Raw genomic sequence first — 12,500 nt, 5'->3', positions numbered from 1 at the left:
TGATCCTCGACAACTCATCTTCCACCCTTCTCCAACACTAACGGGACCCCAGGTATAGGGAACCATTCCGCATGGCATGGAGAATGTAGCCCAGCCCCTGATTTGGAAAACCGGGGTGGAACGAGTTGGTACACAGGATCCAAGCCCATGGATCGGTTCTCCTGTGGGGAATCAGGCCTGCATTGTACCGAGGCTGCTATGAGGCTTGCTTTTTGCTAAAACTCCCTCACCCTGGATTGAGGCAGCAAGTGTTTACTGCATATCTTTAAAGTAACTTCCTAAAGTCTGTGCTAAACCTCCCAAGTATGGAGTGTAACCAGTTCAAACACTTTTCCCCTTGCATCTGCAACATCCTTTTCTTTGGAGTAATTAGCAACATTCTTTCCTTTGTTATCTGTAAAAGGCAAACACCTACAGAGAATCTGTGCATAGTAAATGAGGACCATCCTTGATGTAATGTGCCCAGAAAAGCAATAAAAGCCTGTCCAGGCAGGGGTCAGGGCCCTCTTTCTCACTTAGAGAGTGGCCATGCCATCCCTTTCCCTCCACAGGGCTTCTGTAGCCTGTGTGAATTTGTTCGTTGCAGCCACAACACATGGACTCCGAGGTCCGGAGTCCACATCACCCTTCTACAATTTTAAACACACATTAAAAACATACACACACACACGCACACACATTCACCGACCCTCTCCTCTTCTCAACACATGTTGCCCAGCCTCACTAAGTGGACAGTGATGAACACCCCCTGGTTTCCTTTCTGACGGGAGTCCTAGGAGGAGGGACCTGACAAGTACGAAGCACAAACAACTGTAATAGAAAGCCCTTTTGGTAAATACAAAGATAGTGCTCGAGAGGCTTCAACAGGGAGAAATGTGCCCCGGTTGGGAAGGATTGGGAAAGACATCTTGAAGAACATAACATTTGAAATGGGCCTTGAGAAATGAGTAACATTTAGTGGGAAGAAGACAGAGGGTTGAGTGAGTGTGTGCCCCAGGGGAGGGAACAGCTTGAGCAAAGGACCAAGGACAGAGGACCTGGGGCATGACTGAGAAATAGCTCTGAGGCCCGGGGAACTGAAGGACGTGAAGGACGTGTTTAGGCAAGGCCCCCTGGGGTAATGATTTACCGTGCTGTGCTCTTCTGATATCACTAGCATAGCCCACCCCCACAGAAGGTGCCTTAAAGCCAGTGATGGGGCAGAATATCAGCTAATACAGAGTGACAGAGAGCGGGTGGCAGGCTTTTCCACACCCTCACCTAGGGGTCCTCACTGTAGTTATATTCCCCCCCCTTGTATTTCTAACTGTTACAGGAAGCAAGCTTTCCCTTCCACACCGGGAAAGGAGCCTCTGTCCATTCTGCTTTGGAAAATAGAGCACTGGATTTTTAAACACGCAGGGCATTCATTGTTTGCTTAATAATAAGTAAAAGACAACTTACGCTTTGAAAGTACATATCGAGTTTAACACCTCAGTGTCTCGGAATTGGTGCGTCTATAGCTGTATGTGCTCTGGTGCCGAGCAGGCCAGGACTTCATGGCTCTTGAACCACCCTAAGCCAGTAGCATGTCTGAACAAAGAATATTTGGGCCACATTACATTAAAAATGTAAAGTTTTGTGACATATACTATTTAATGAAATTTTCTGGGGGGATCTACACCACTCAGGTCTTCGGGAATTTGAGGCAGTCCTGTGGCTTCCTTGAACACAATGGGTTTTCTTGGCATTGTGTCATTTGTAGGTAGAAGATTGTTTGTGGAAAGATGAAATCTCTCCCCCTCTTTTTTTATTTTGGAAGAAACCACAGCAGCAGAAAGGCTTACCAAGTCCAAACCTGGTCATGTTGGATCAGACTTTGACAAACTGTCTGACGGGGTGGCCTGTCCGAGCGGTCCTCTTAGTGCTTGGGGAGTGAGAAGTGAAAAGCGGTAGGGCTAGGAAGGAATGCACCTAGAAGCCCCTGTAGTTCATAAAAGTGTGCACCTAGCGTTAGCAATTCACTGAAAGCCCTAAAATGCACACATCGCTGAAGAGTCGAACCCGTTTGTCATTCAGGTGGTATACACCACTGCACTCCGACACATTTCACAACGAGCCCAGGTCTGTGGAAACATTGGAAGTATTAGCAGGAAGAGGTTGATGGTGGGAAGGGAAGGGAAGGTTCATTCTGAAGCAAGGGGTGCTTGCCTCCCTGCTGGGATTAGATGGGTTCTTCTGGGACAGGAGAGGAGACACTAGCACAATGCGTGGTCTTTGGGGCGTGGAGTGGGAGACCTCGTCAGGGTTCTGGAAAACTTCAGGAGCTGGAGGCGAGCTGTGATGGAGAGGATGATGCAGGTCCAGAGTGGTGGACAAGGGGTCCCAGGAGACGGGAAGGCTGTAAACCCAACATCACTTACTGTGAAATGTCACCCAAGGACCTGCTGGTGGGTCACTCGCTGACATTGATAAAAAGCTGCAAACTGCTCGTTCCCCACTCTGTGTCTGAAAGGCTTAAAAGAAATATTGTTGAGCTGCTTTGAATTGTCTCCCCGTCTTTAGTGAGTTAGAGGGGTTTGGTAGACACGGTTACTTAGGATGAAACAGGCTCTGGTCTTTATCTGAGTTCTGTCACTAAGGGACTGTGTGCCGCTGGGCAGGTCACTTAGTATCCCTGAGCACCCGCTGTTCCCCACGTATCATAGAAGAGGCAATGATTCCTGTCCTTGGGGTAAATGTGAGCACACAATAGAATAACGTATAAGCTCAGCAGGATAATTTCAGTAAATACTCCATTTCTTCCCCATAATGCTGCTTAAAAAGAAAAAACAAAAACCAAAACCCAAACAAGTCTGGTCAGCCTCCCAGCGAAGGGCTGGCAGCGCACTGGGGTTATTTCTGATGGGGTCCTCCAGGCCTCCTCAGCTGCAGCCCGCACCTTCAGGGCCCCGAAGCTGACTCATTTTGTCCGGGGACCTGGGAACAGAAGGAGAAACGAACTTTGGCTCACTGCCAACTAGAGCAGAGCCTTTCCAGAGCTGTCCCAAGCCCAAGGCGTTTCCCTGGAACTGGACCAGCCCTGCATGGAAGAGGCCTGGCCTCGCTGTGCTTGGCTGGTGCTGGAGTTTCCAGGGAGCCCTGCCAGGGCCCTGCCAGACAGGAGATGCTGTTCCCTTTTCCCTCAGAGCTGTTTATGTTCATGAATCCCAGCATTTTGGAGCAGGAATTCTTCATGTAGAGGATATTTCCCACAAACATTCCAGCCTGTAACACATCTTCCAATCTAAAAATATTTCGTAGGTCCTAACCCCTAAGCTTCTTATAAATGACCATTCAAGCTGGAAGAAGTGGTCATTTATGTGTGCACATTCCTTAATTGAAAATCATCTGAGGTGAAAAAAATCAATAGTTATCCCAGCAACCATTTAATACAGTATAGAATTAACACCAGCCCCTCTCATTTGCATGGTGAAAGCACTCTCAGAAACCATGGGTCTAAAGAGAAGAAATAATTGGAGGGTTACCATGTGTTCATTCATTTTAGAGCATGCTTCTCTGGGTGGGCAAATAACATTTCTGGATGGATAGTTTCAGATGTGTCCATTCTTTTATGGTAAATGTCTTTGCAAAATGTACTTTCTCTGATACAACCAGGGACTGTAAACCTTGCTGGTGGCACCTCTAGGCTTCATCAGGCTTCCCAACTAAAAAAAAAAAATCAATAATTGGATCACAGTGATAAGGAGTAGAGTTTCTTGGGGAGGAGCAAGGTTCACATTTTCTTCCCACTCCTTTGGGAGAGGAGGGAGACTTGTTTTGCTCTTCAGATTGTTTTCTTAATTTGGTTTCCTTTTCATTTCCTGATGTGGCTGGTTCAAAGAAAGGTGGGACTGAGAGAGTTCTGGAAAGAACTGAGGAGGGCTCTGGGAAAGGGAGGCGTTAGCCAGCTGTTCTTGCCCTGGTGTGCTTTCCTTGAGTTTATCTTGTCTCCTCCTGCTTTTGGGGAGGCAGGACCCTGGGGACAAAGTCTAAGCGTGCATCTGTAATAGCAGTTCTCAAAACGCCGTTCCCAGACCAGCTGTGTCAGCATCACCAGAGAACTTGGCATGCAAATTCTCAGGCCCCACCCCAGAAATGCAAGATTCTCAGGCCCCACCCCTAGAAATGCAAATTTTCAGTCCCCACCCCAGATCCACTGAATCAGAACCTCCGTGGGTAGAGCCCAGAAATCAATCCATGTTTTAACAAGCACTCAAGGTTTTGCTGCTTGGCCTCAGAAAATTCAGCCTCCTTCTAGGCTAAGCCTTAATTAAGCTAGAGGGCCTGTGTCTACCCAGCTCAACAGAAGAAGAGAGATTTGGGGCCAGAAACTCGTAGGATATCTCTGTGTGCCCTTCTGGTACAGCAACAGTTACTGGCTGAAGAATCAGGATTTTGACTCAATTCACTTCTTGAAGACACAATATAGACACAGAACCTGTCTTCCAAATACAGTATTTTGTGTACTGGCTGCTGGGAACTCTGAGGCATGTGATTGATGTAAGCCCTGCTTTGTGGAAAGATCTTTTATAAACCGTTTTCCATGCATCGGGTGGGGAGTGCTTCTAGCCTGGGCGAGCGTAGGTCCAGCCGTTGGACTGGTCTTTGCGGTGAAGCCATTTTCTCATGGGTGTCCAATGCCCTTACGTTGCCACTACTATTCTGAGAACAGTGTCCTTCGAGACTTTTCCCCCAAGTTAATTGGTTATTATGCCATCCGATCCAGCTTGCTCTTGAAATTAACTAGTTCTTCTGGTGGGCTGATGGCCGTGTGAAAATGGCGAGCCCTAAGTCAGTCCAATGGTGGAGGTTTCTGAGCCCGTTTAGATGTCTCAGGCTGGTGACTTCCCACCACCTAGTATTTGTGAGGAGTTGAGAAGTCATTCTGTGAAGGGTTGTGTGTATAAACAGCTCTTTGTTACACGTGTTAGTGCAGTGGGAAGAGTATAGGGTTATAAGCAGGAAAGTCCGAGTTTGAATTCAGGTTCTAGCACTTACTAGGCCAATGACCTTAAGCAGGTTGCTTAGTTTTAGTTTTACCTTGATACAGGCATAACAATTTTTACTTTCTAAATTAGAGCGAATGTAATTAATGCCTCATGGTAATTTTTATTGCTGGTGTTCATAAAGTGATCTAAGGTTTGGTGTTTGTGGTTTTTTTTTTTAATTGAAAAATCTTTCTGTTTGACTTGGAATGAATCATATATCTTGATGTTGTTTTGTTCACTTTGGTTTTGTTTTTGCAATGCCATGTTTCAGGGCTACTATTAACATTATTCTTTAGCTCATGAGCACTTACATTGACAGGGGCCTGAGAGTAACTAGACAAATGAAAGGCCAGAATAAAATGTAACATTCACGGTAGGTGGCTGACAAGGTGTAAGCCTGGATAATTGAGCCAGAAGGTTTAACTTTTCAATCATGCATTAAAGAGAAGGAGTGTTTCCCCTCATTTCACTGGGCTGTTTGTTTTATTGGGAGGGGAGTGCCTTACCGAAGATGAGGTTGAAAAGCTGGCACCTCCCAGCCGTGTAACCTGGGGCAAGTTGCTTAACCTCTAAGACTTTATTTTCATCATCTATAAAAATAGACTAATACCTGCTTTCAGCAGTGGTGTAAGGTTAGAGAGGTTCCAGGTAACCCCAATGATCTGCCCTAATGGAGGGGAGTCACAGATTCCCCAGAGAAAATGAATTTCTCTTTAGCTTTGGAGGCCTCGGAGGATTCCTTTTTACCTACAGACTTCTCTTTCTAATTCTTTGCTTAGGCAGAGATAAAAACTCCCTTACATTGTGAGAATTAGTGCCCTATTGTGTGGGAATACACCTCGGTGGCAGGAGTTTTCCAAGGAGATGTGCAAGCTTTTTGCAGATAATCGAGCCTTGGCTGTCCATCGATGGTCAGTTTGAGGGCCACCAGCCATTGGAAGCTGTCGGGGCTGCTTTATGTTACCAGCTGGTGTTCCCTGTGTGTGCCTGGTGGAGGGTGAGCAGAGAGCACTGCAGAGCAGCTGAGTGGGAGGAGCTTCTGTGCTCAGGGAACAAGGCCGGCCTAGGTGGGGCCACAGAGGCCCCCCTTCCACATTGAAGGTGGCCAGTTCTCAGAAAGCAACACGCGACGACTTCCAGAGGCAGCGTGGGCAAAGTACCGGCCCGTTGCTCCCCAGTTTTCTTGTCTGCGTTCATATGCATAAATGAGGTAGCTACCTGCAGCCAGCCCATAACAGATTGCTGTGTAAAGGAGACTCTGTAAATCCTTATTGGCCTTGAATATTTTTCATGATTCTGTCTCCTTGTTATGTCCCAGGAAAGCAACATTCTCAATCTATAATGCGTAAAAATAGATTATTTCCACCTGATATGTCATCCTATACCATCCGCCAATAAGAACATGTCTTCATTTCCGGAGAAGAGCCACCTAATTCTTTCTCTTCTTCATACCCCAGAACACAGCTGTAGCCTCGTCCTTTCTTCCTTTCTGGGGAAGGGAGGCATGCTGCGTCCTGGGCTCACATACAAACTCGGAAAAACTCCCAAGGTTCTCAGGCCCTCATTCTGCCCAAGTGTTGAAACAAAGAAAGTATAAGACCAGGACTTCTGCAAGAATCCTCACACCTTTTTTCTTTTTTCTTTTTGTCTCAATTTCTAAGATGCCTTGTCTCATTTAAGAATCCTCTTGAGAGTAACTTTTTTTTTTTTTCTTTAAATGTGGTAATCAATATTTTTCTTGGTGCTTATTTTATCAATCCTCATATTTCCACGGGTGCCGTATTGACCTGTTTATTCATAATTTTTTTGTTCTTTTATGCAAAATAGAGACTATGGTGAAATGGCAGTGTGGCGGTACAGAAATTACTCACGCCCTTGGGTTCCACAGGTGAGGTTCAGTGGACTCGGCAGTCTGTTCAATGCCAGCTGTGTGACTTCAGACGAATCACTTAATCTCTCTGGCCTTCAAATTCCTTATCTTTAAAAAGACAATGATTCCGATGTCATAGGATTATTGTGTAGGTTAAAGGTAATATACCGAGGGACTTTGCATAAGGTAAGCCGTAAACAAAGTATAGCTATGCTTAAATCCCTACTTTGGATATTGTAACATTTGCCTGAAAGTGTAACAAAACTGTGCTGTTCACAGTTACCCTTGTTCTCTTTTTGTAGACAAAGGAATGGAGGCTCAGAGGTTCAGTAACGTGCTCAGGGGTATGCACCCAGGGAATGAAAGAACTACAGCTCAGCCCAGGTTTTTATTCTACATTTAGGGCAACTTTACTCATCTGACCTGCCCCCTCATGATGAAAACTGAAATCTTTGTGGTGTCATGGGACCAAAACTTGTGAATGCCAAAAACACACCCTTAGCCTATTCCTCTTTAAAGCACTGATTGCCTTCTGCATCACAGTAATTGCTTATACATATGTAATAGTTTTTCTGTTAGCCTATGCAAAAAAAAAAAAAAAAAGAAAAGAAAGAAAGAAAGAAAGAAAGAAAGAAAGAAAGAAAGAAAGAAAGAAAGAAAAGAAAATCAAAGCAGAGCTGACTCTGGGCACTCTCGTATTCCCCTTAGTATCGGCACAGGGCCTTGGAGCCAGGGGGCATTCAGTGCCTGCCCACTGAATAGCTACAGAGCGGAGTGTGACAGGTTTACATCCAGTTTTGTGTAATAGTTACTTACCCCAGCCTGCCATCTCACTCCTCTTCTGTGCCTCTCAGAGTTCAGGTTATACAAATATGTTTTTACACCTGTCTCTATTCCCAAAATGCTTAACGTGGTTCATTGCTCAAATTAATCTGTACCTGACTTCGCTGACTCACGTGGAGAGATCAACAAGTTCACAAGCTGATGTCAACAAAGCAGAGGGAGGGCATAGGCATTGTATAATTTGTCAAGAGACAAGCACAGACATAGTGAAAAATTTCTATGCAAATTGATTAAATAAATCAATGAACAAAAGTATATGTTGCAATCATTTCCAAGCAATGCTGTGAAAAAAAATGTAGTTCAGGGACTTAACAAATGAAAAAGCATTCATCTGCTTGGCGGAACCATTCTGCCCCTGTCCTGCCCATAAGAAGCTCTGCTCTTGGTAAAGGCTTTAAGCTATAAAGGATTCTGCATGTACAGTTACAGAGTTGCTTTGGGCCCAGTTCATGTTCTATGGGCTGGATCCCTTGAGAGAGGAGTTAGTCTCAGGATTCATTTAGTGACTCCCAGGAGAATAACCCCAATCAGACATAGTCGACATAGTCAAGTGTTGTAGTGTGGGGGCAAATTTGAACTGACAACTTTTAGTGGATGTATTTTCTGAAGCGACCCACCCAAAGAATAAATCAGGGACTCACACAGGTGAGTCCCCACTGCGTTGGGCAGCAGGGGTGGCAGTAAGGGTCGTATGCGTGGGACTCAGGAGCCATCATTTTCTTCTTCCAGGTCAGTGACTGCCTTTTGGCTGGGCACTATTATATAAGCTTTTTAAAACTTTTAAAATATATTTATTAATTTTAGAGAGAAGAAGGAAGAGAGAGAGAAGGAGAGAGAGAGAAACATCAATGTGAGCGAGAAACATCAATTGGTTGCCTCCCATATGCACCATGACTGGGGGTTGAACCCACAACCTTTTGGTGCACAGGGTGATGCTCCAGATAACTGAGCCTCCTGGCCAGGGCTGTGGAAGTGTGACCGCTCTGTGCCCTGGTTTGCTCATGTAGAATGGTGGTTCTCAACCAGGGCCATGTGGCTCTGCGAAGGACCCAATGGTAATATCAGGAGACAGTTTGGGTTGTCAAAACTGGGGGAAGTGCAGGTGGAGCTTCTGGCATCTAGAGGGTGGGAATCAGAAATGCTGGTAAACATCTTAACCATGGACAGGATGGCCCCCACGTCAAAGAATTGTCTGGCTCGGAATGTCAAGAGTGCCCTGGTTTAGAGAGACAATGGTGATACCCTGCACCTATCCGCTCCGATGGAATGATAGGTGATTTCACTTTTGTAGACGATTTGGGGATCCTTGGATAAAAGTTGCTATGAACTTTTTTGATTTTTAAAAAATCATGTTGTTACAAGCCCTCAGGCCCCAGTGAAGCTTGCTGACAGGGTCTGACTCAGCTGCTTCCCTCATTTTAAAGGGCTATCTGTGCTCTTGTTGGGATTTTTCTGTTTTCTTTAAGCTTCCCTTCCTTCAGCACTTTACATTTTAAAGGTTTGGTTCTACACCACCTAGTTCTAAGTCATTTCCGGCATAGTTATCAAGATTCTTAAAGAGAACTTTTCAAACTGGTCCTGGTTAGACTAAAAGTTACTTATTTTACTGTAGTCAAGGAACCGGGTGAGCTTTTAACAATGGCCCCCATTGCTGGCTGGCCGGACAGCTCACCCACGTTTGAAAAACAGTTGAGATAGTGACCAAACTGAGTTTTTCACTGGCTTTTCTCTTTGTTTTCCTCCTGGAAATTCTCTTCAACGACCCCTTGGGAGTCACACAGAGAATGACAAAGAAGGGAAAAAACAACTTTCAAAGTGGACACTCACAAGAATCATATTTATTTTTTCTGGAACCATCTAGGAAAAAAGAAAACAACCACTCACAGACAAGACAATTTTAAACCAAGCCTGCTTCTGATTTAAGTCATTTCCTTCCTGCTTGCCTGTCAAAATTCAACGGCATCATATCAGGTTGGTCTGAAAACCAGATCGGCGCATTGAGGCATTTTTGGAAGTACATTGACTTTGGCAGACTCTCGAGAATAGCAAACGTGTCAGAAAACAGGAGGCCAGGGAGATGGAGAAAAGGAGTTTACTTTCATGGAGAGTTGGTCATGCGCTTAGGTTGCTGGGAATATTTTCCCTATGGAAAGATGATTTAAACTGAGGCCAAAGATTAGGGGGGGGGAAATTAAAAGACTGAAGATGAGGCAAAGAAAATAATTTCTACCCAGGTGCATTGATTTTGGCATCGAAACCTCTACCTCATCATCCAAGGAAGAGCACTCTATCAGCCCTTTTAATAGTATTTCATATCTGTGCAATGAATGCCTCTAGTGGGATGCAGGAGTCATAAAAAATATCGGGAGCTGGGGGCACCACTGGAAAAGCACTGAAGGGAAGTCCAGGGAGGCTGCTCTGAGGCTCATGAAGCAAGAGCCAGAGAAACAGGTTGTGTCTGGCTGTTGTGAATGGAAGTATTGCTCTCTCAGCCTTGCGTTTGAGGTCCCTGGGACAGACGTTTCTGCAGTGTTCTTCCTTCCACTCTGGAGGGGATTATGGGAATACAGCTGGCTCCTAGTGATGACATTAGCATTATGAATAATGCTTGGGGGCGAGACCCAGGGTGCTGAGAACTGCCTGTTGGCTTCCCAGAACATTTCACACAATGACGTCAGGGATGCTGGGTCAGCAGAGCGCCTGTCAGGGGAAATGCCGGCAGCAGAAATCCAATGGAAGTAGACATTAAACACGAGATTTTTAAACAGAGAATTTTGCAATAGCATCTTCATTTTGTTTGCATTGTGGTGTGGTGGTGTTTACCTTACCATACTTTTGTTTTCCTTTTTTCATAGAATTATATAGCTGGAAAAAAATATTCTCTTGCTGCGACTTAAGGGTGCTCTCTCTTGGCTTTGTATGATTCCTATCATCAGTCATGGGTTTGGCAGAAATTCATGACTGATCGAGAAACCAGCAGTCACATGTATGTGCTTGTTTACATTTTTCGCTTCCGTGAAGACTATCATTTAAGAAGAAAGGAGTTTGGCCTGATTGACGGAACGTTAAGGTTGGTGGAGAGCAGGGGTGGGCACACATTATCTCACAGGGCCGGTAGTAAATGTTTTGGACCGCAGACTGCACGGTCTCTGTGTCACCTACTCAGCCCTGCGGATGCAGCACAGGCAACACGACTGTGAGTTGGCGTGGCTGGGTCCCAAGAAAACTTTATTGATGGATGCTGAAATTTGAATTTCAGGTGTCAGAATAGCACTCTTCTTTTGATTTGCCCTCAACCATTGAAAGACATAAAACCTGTTCCTAATTTCCAGCCCATGAGGGAGCAGAGCAGACTTGGTCCGTGGTCTGTGGTCTGGAGTGGAGGAAAGGCGCCCCGACTGTGGTGTGAGCTGGACTCAGGAATATCTAGCCTCATCCACGACTAACAAACTGCTTGATTTGGCTGCGGGCTAATCACTTTTCTGAGTTTCCTCAGATGGGGAATGGGGATGGGGAAGTCTCCCATTGGTGGTTAGTAGGAACATTAAAAAAGATAACATAAGTAAAATGCTTAATACCCTGTGTGTTCTCTCTTAACGAATGGTAACAAGAGAATAAAAGCTACTGTTGTTAACAACATGCACCAACTTTTGGAATCCCCTACATTTGCAGTTTCATTGAATCGTACATTTCTTTGAAAGGTAACACAGATCAAATTTTCTCAAGTTGGTGACTTTAGTTTTATTCCCTAAGGATTTTCTGTATCTGAATGTTTTTCTGTAGTCTCCTAGAGGAGCCTCCAGACCCAGGCATGCTACATACAAGCAGGGATCTGTAGCCTTTCCCACACCAATGAGCAAATAGATTGATAGAGCATCTTCTTCCTGAACCTTGTCTCATTGCTCTGGGGAGAAGCTTGTCAGGTTCAAACTGCAGCTTAAATCTGGAAGTTGCCATGTTCCTGGTTTATCTTCTCAGACTCAGCAGGACAAGAGTCTCGGTTTCACTTCGGGGCCTCAGGTCTGTGACAGAGCCGGAGAGGACCATGAAAACCCTGCTGGCCTGGCCACAGCAAGTGAACACATGGAAGAAACATCACTCAGGACAAGTGTTCCCACCTTCATTCCTCAAGGAACAAGCCTTTCTCCAGCCCCATGCTTTGTGCAAACAGCTTCCCAAGAGAGCTTCCAGCCTCAAAATCTATGTTCGGCTGACTCTAGACAATTAATTATTAGACTTTCCGTTAGAAAGAAATACCTTTGTTGTCTCCGTCTCTTATTCTGATGGCACCAAGTCCAATTTGCACGAACAGTATGCTCTGTGGGGCCGGGACTGGGGGAGGCAAGGGAGACACTCATCCTGGGTGAAAAATTGAAGGGGTGCTCAAAAAGTCATAATCAAGATAAATAGTATTTTATCCCAATATTTAAACAATATGAAAATCCATAATGAACAACATTCCACAAGTGTAACTAAAGACAGGGTCAGTATTGGAGCCTAAGGCTGAAGGAAAAATCAGTAATGCTGACCCAGCAGATCTTAGCTACACTCCTTCATAACTGTGCTTCCCTTGGAAAGACCAGGCCTAAAATCATCACTGTAGTTAGAAAGTTAGTCGGTTCTGTTGCACCGTTTTCCCTTCTTCACTACTTATTCTTTCTTTCCACGTTTTCTTTGTTCTTATCTCCCTTCTTTAATTTGTTATCACTCGTGGTTTCTTTTCTTTTTTTCTTTTTGCTACTTTCTTTTGGCGCATCAGTTTTGACCCATTTGCTCTT

General features: G+C 45.0%; 1 long non-coding RNA gene across 1 annotated transcript in view; it reads left to right on the top strand.

Moving 5' to 3' along the window:
• The window catches only part of LOC123480600 (uncharacterized), a 39,041-nt gene extending 27,033 nt beyond the window's left edge, over positions 1-12,008 (top strand). Inside the window, exons 6-9 of the long non-coding RNA XR_008425195.2 lie at positions 6,837-6,897; positions 9,584-9,693; positions 10,578-10,792; positions 11,701-12,008. This is a non-coding gene — a long non-coding RNA (uncharacterized lncRNA). The remainder of the gene's footprint in view (positions 1-6,836; positions 6,898-9,583; positions 9,694-10,577; positions 10,793-11,700) is intronic.
• The last annotated feature ends 492 nt before the right edge of the window (positions 12,009-12,500 follow it).

Source organism: Desmodus rotundus, chromosome 9, assembly GCF_022682495.2.
Source record: "Desmodus rotundus isolate HL8 chromosome 9, HLdesRot8A.1, whole genome shotgun sequence".
Taxonomy (NCBI): Eukaryota; Metazoa; Chordata; class Mammalia; order Chiroptera; family Phyllostomidae; genus Desmodus; species Desmodus rotundus.
Note: the sequence above shows the minus strand (reverse complement) of the source record. Positions and strands in the feature narration are given on the sequence as shown.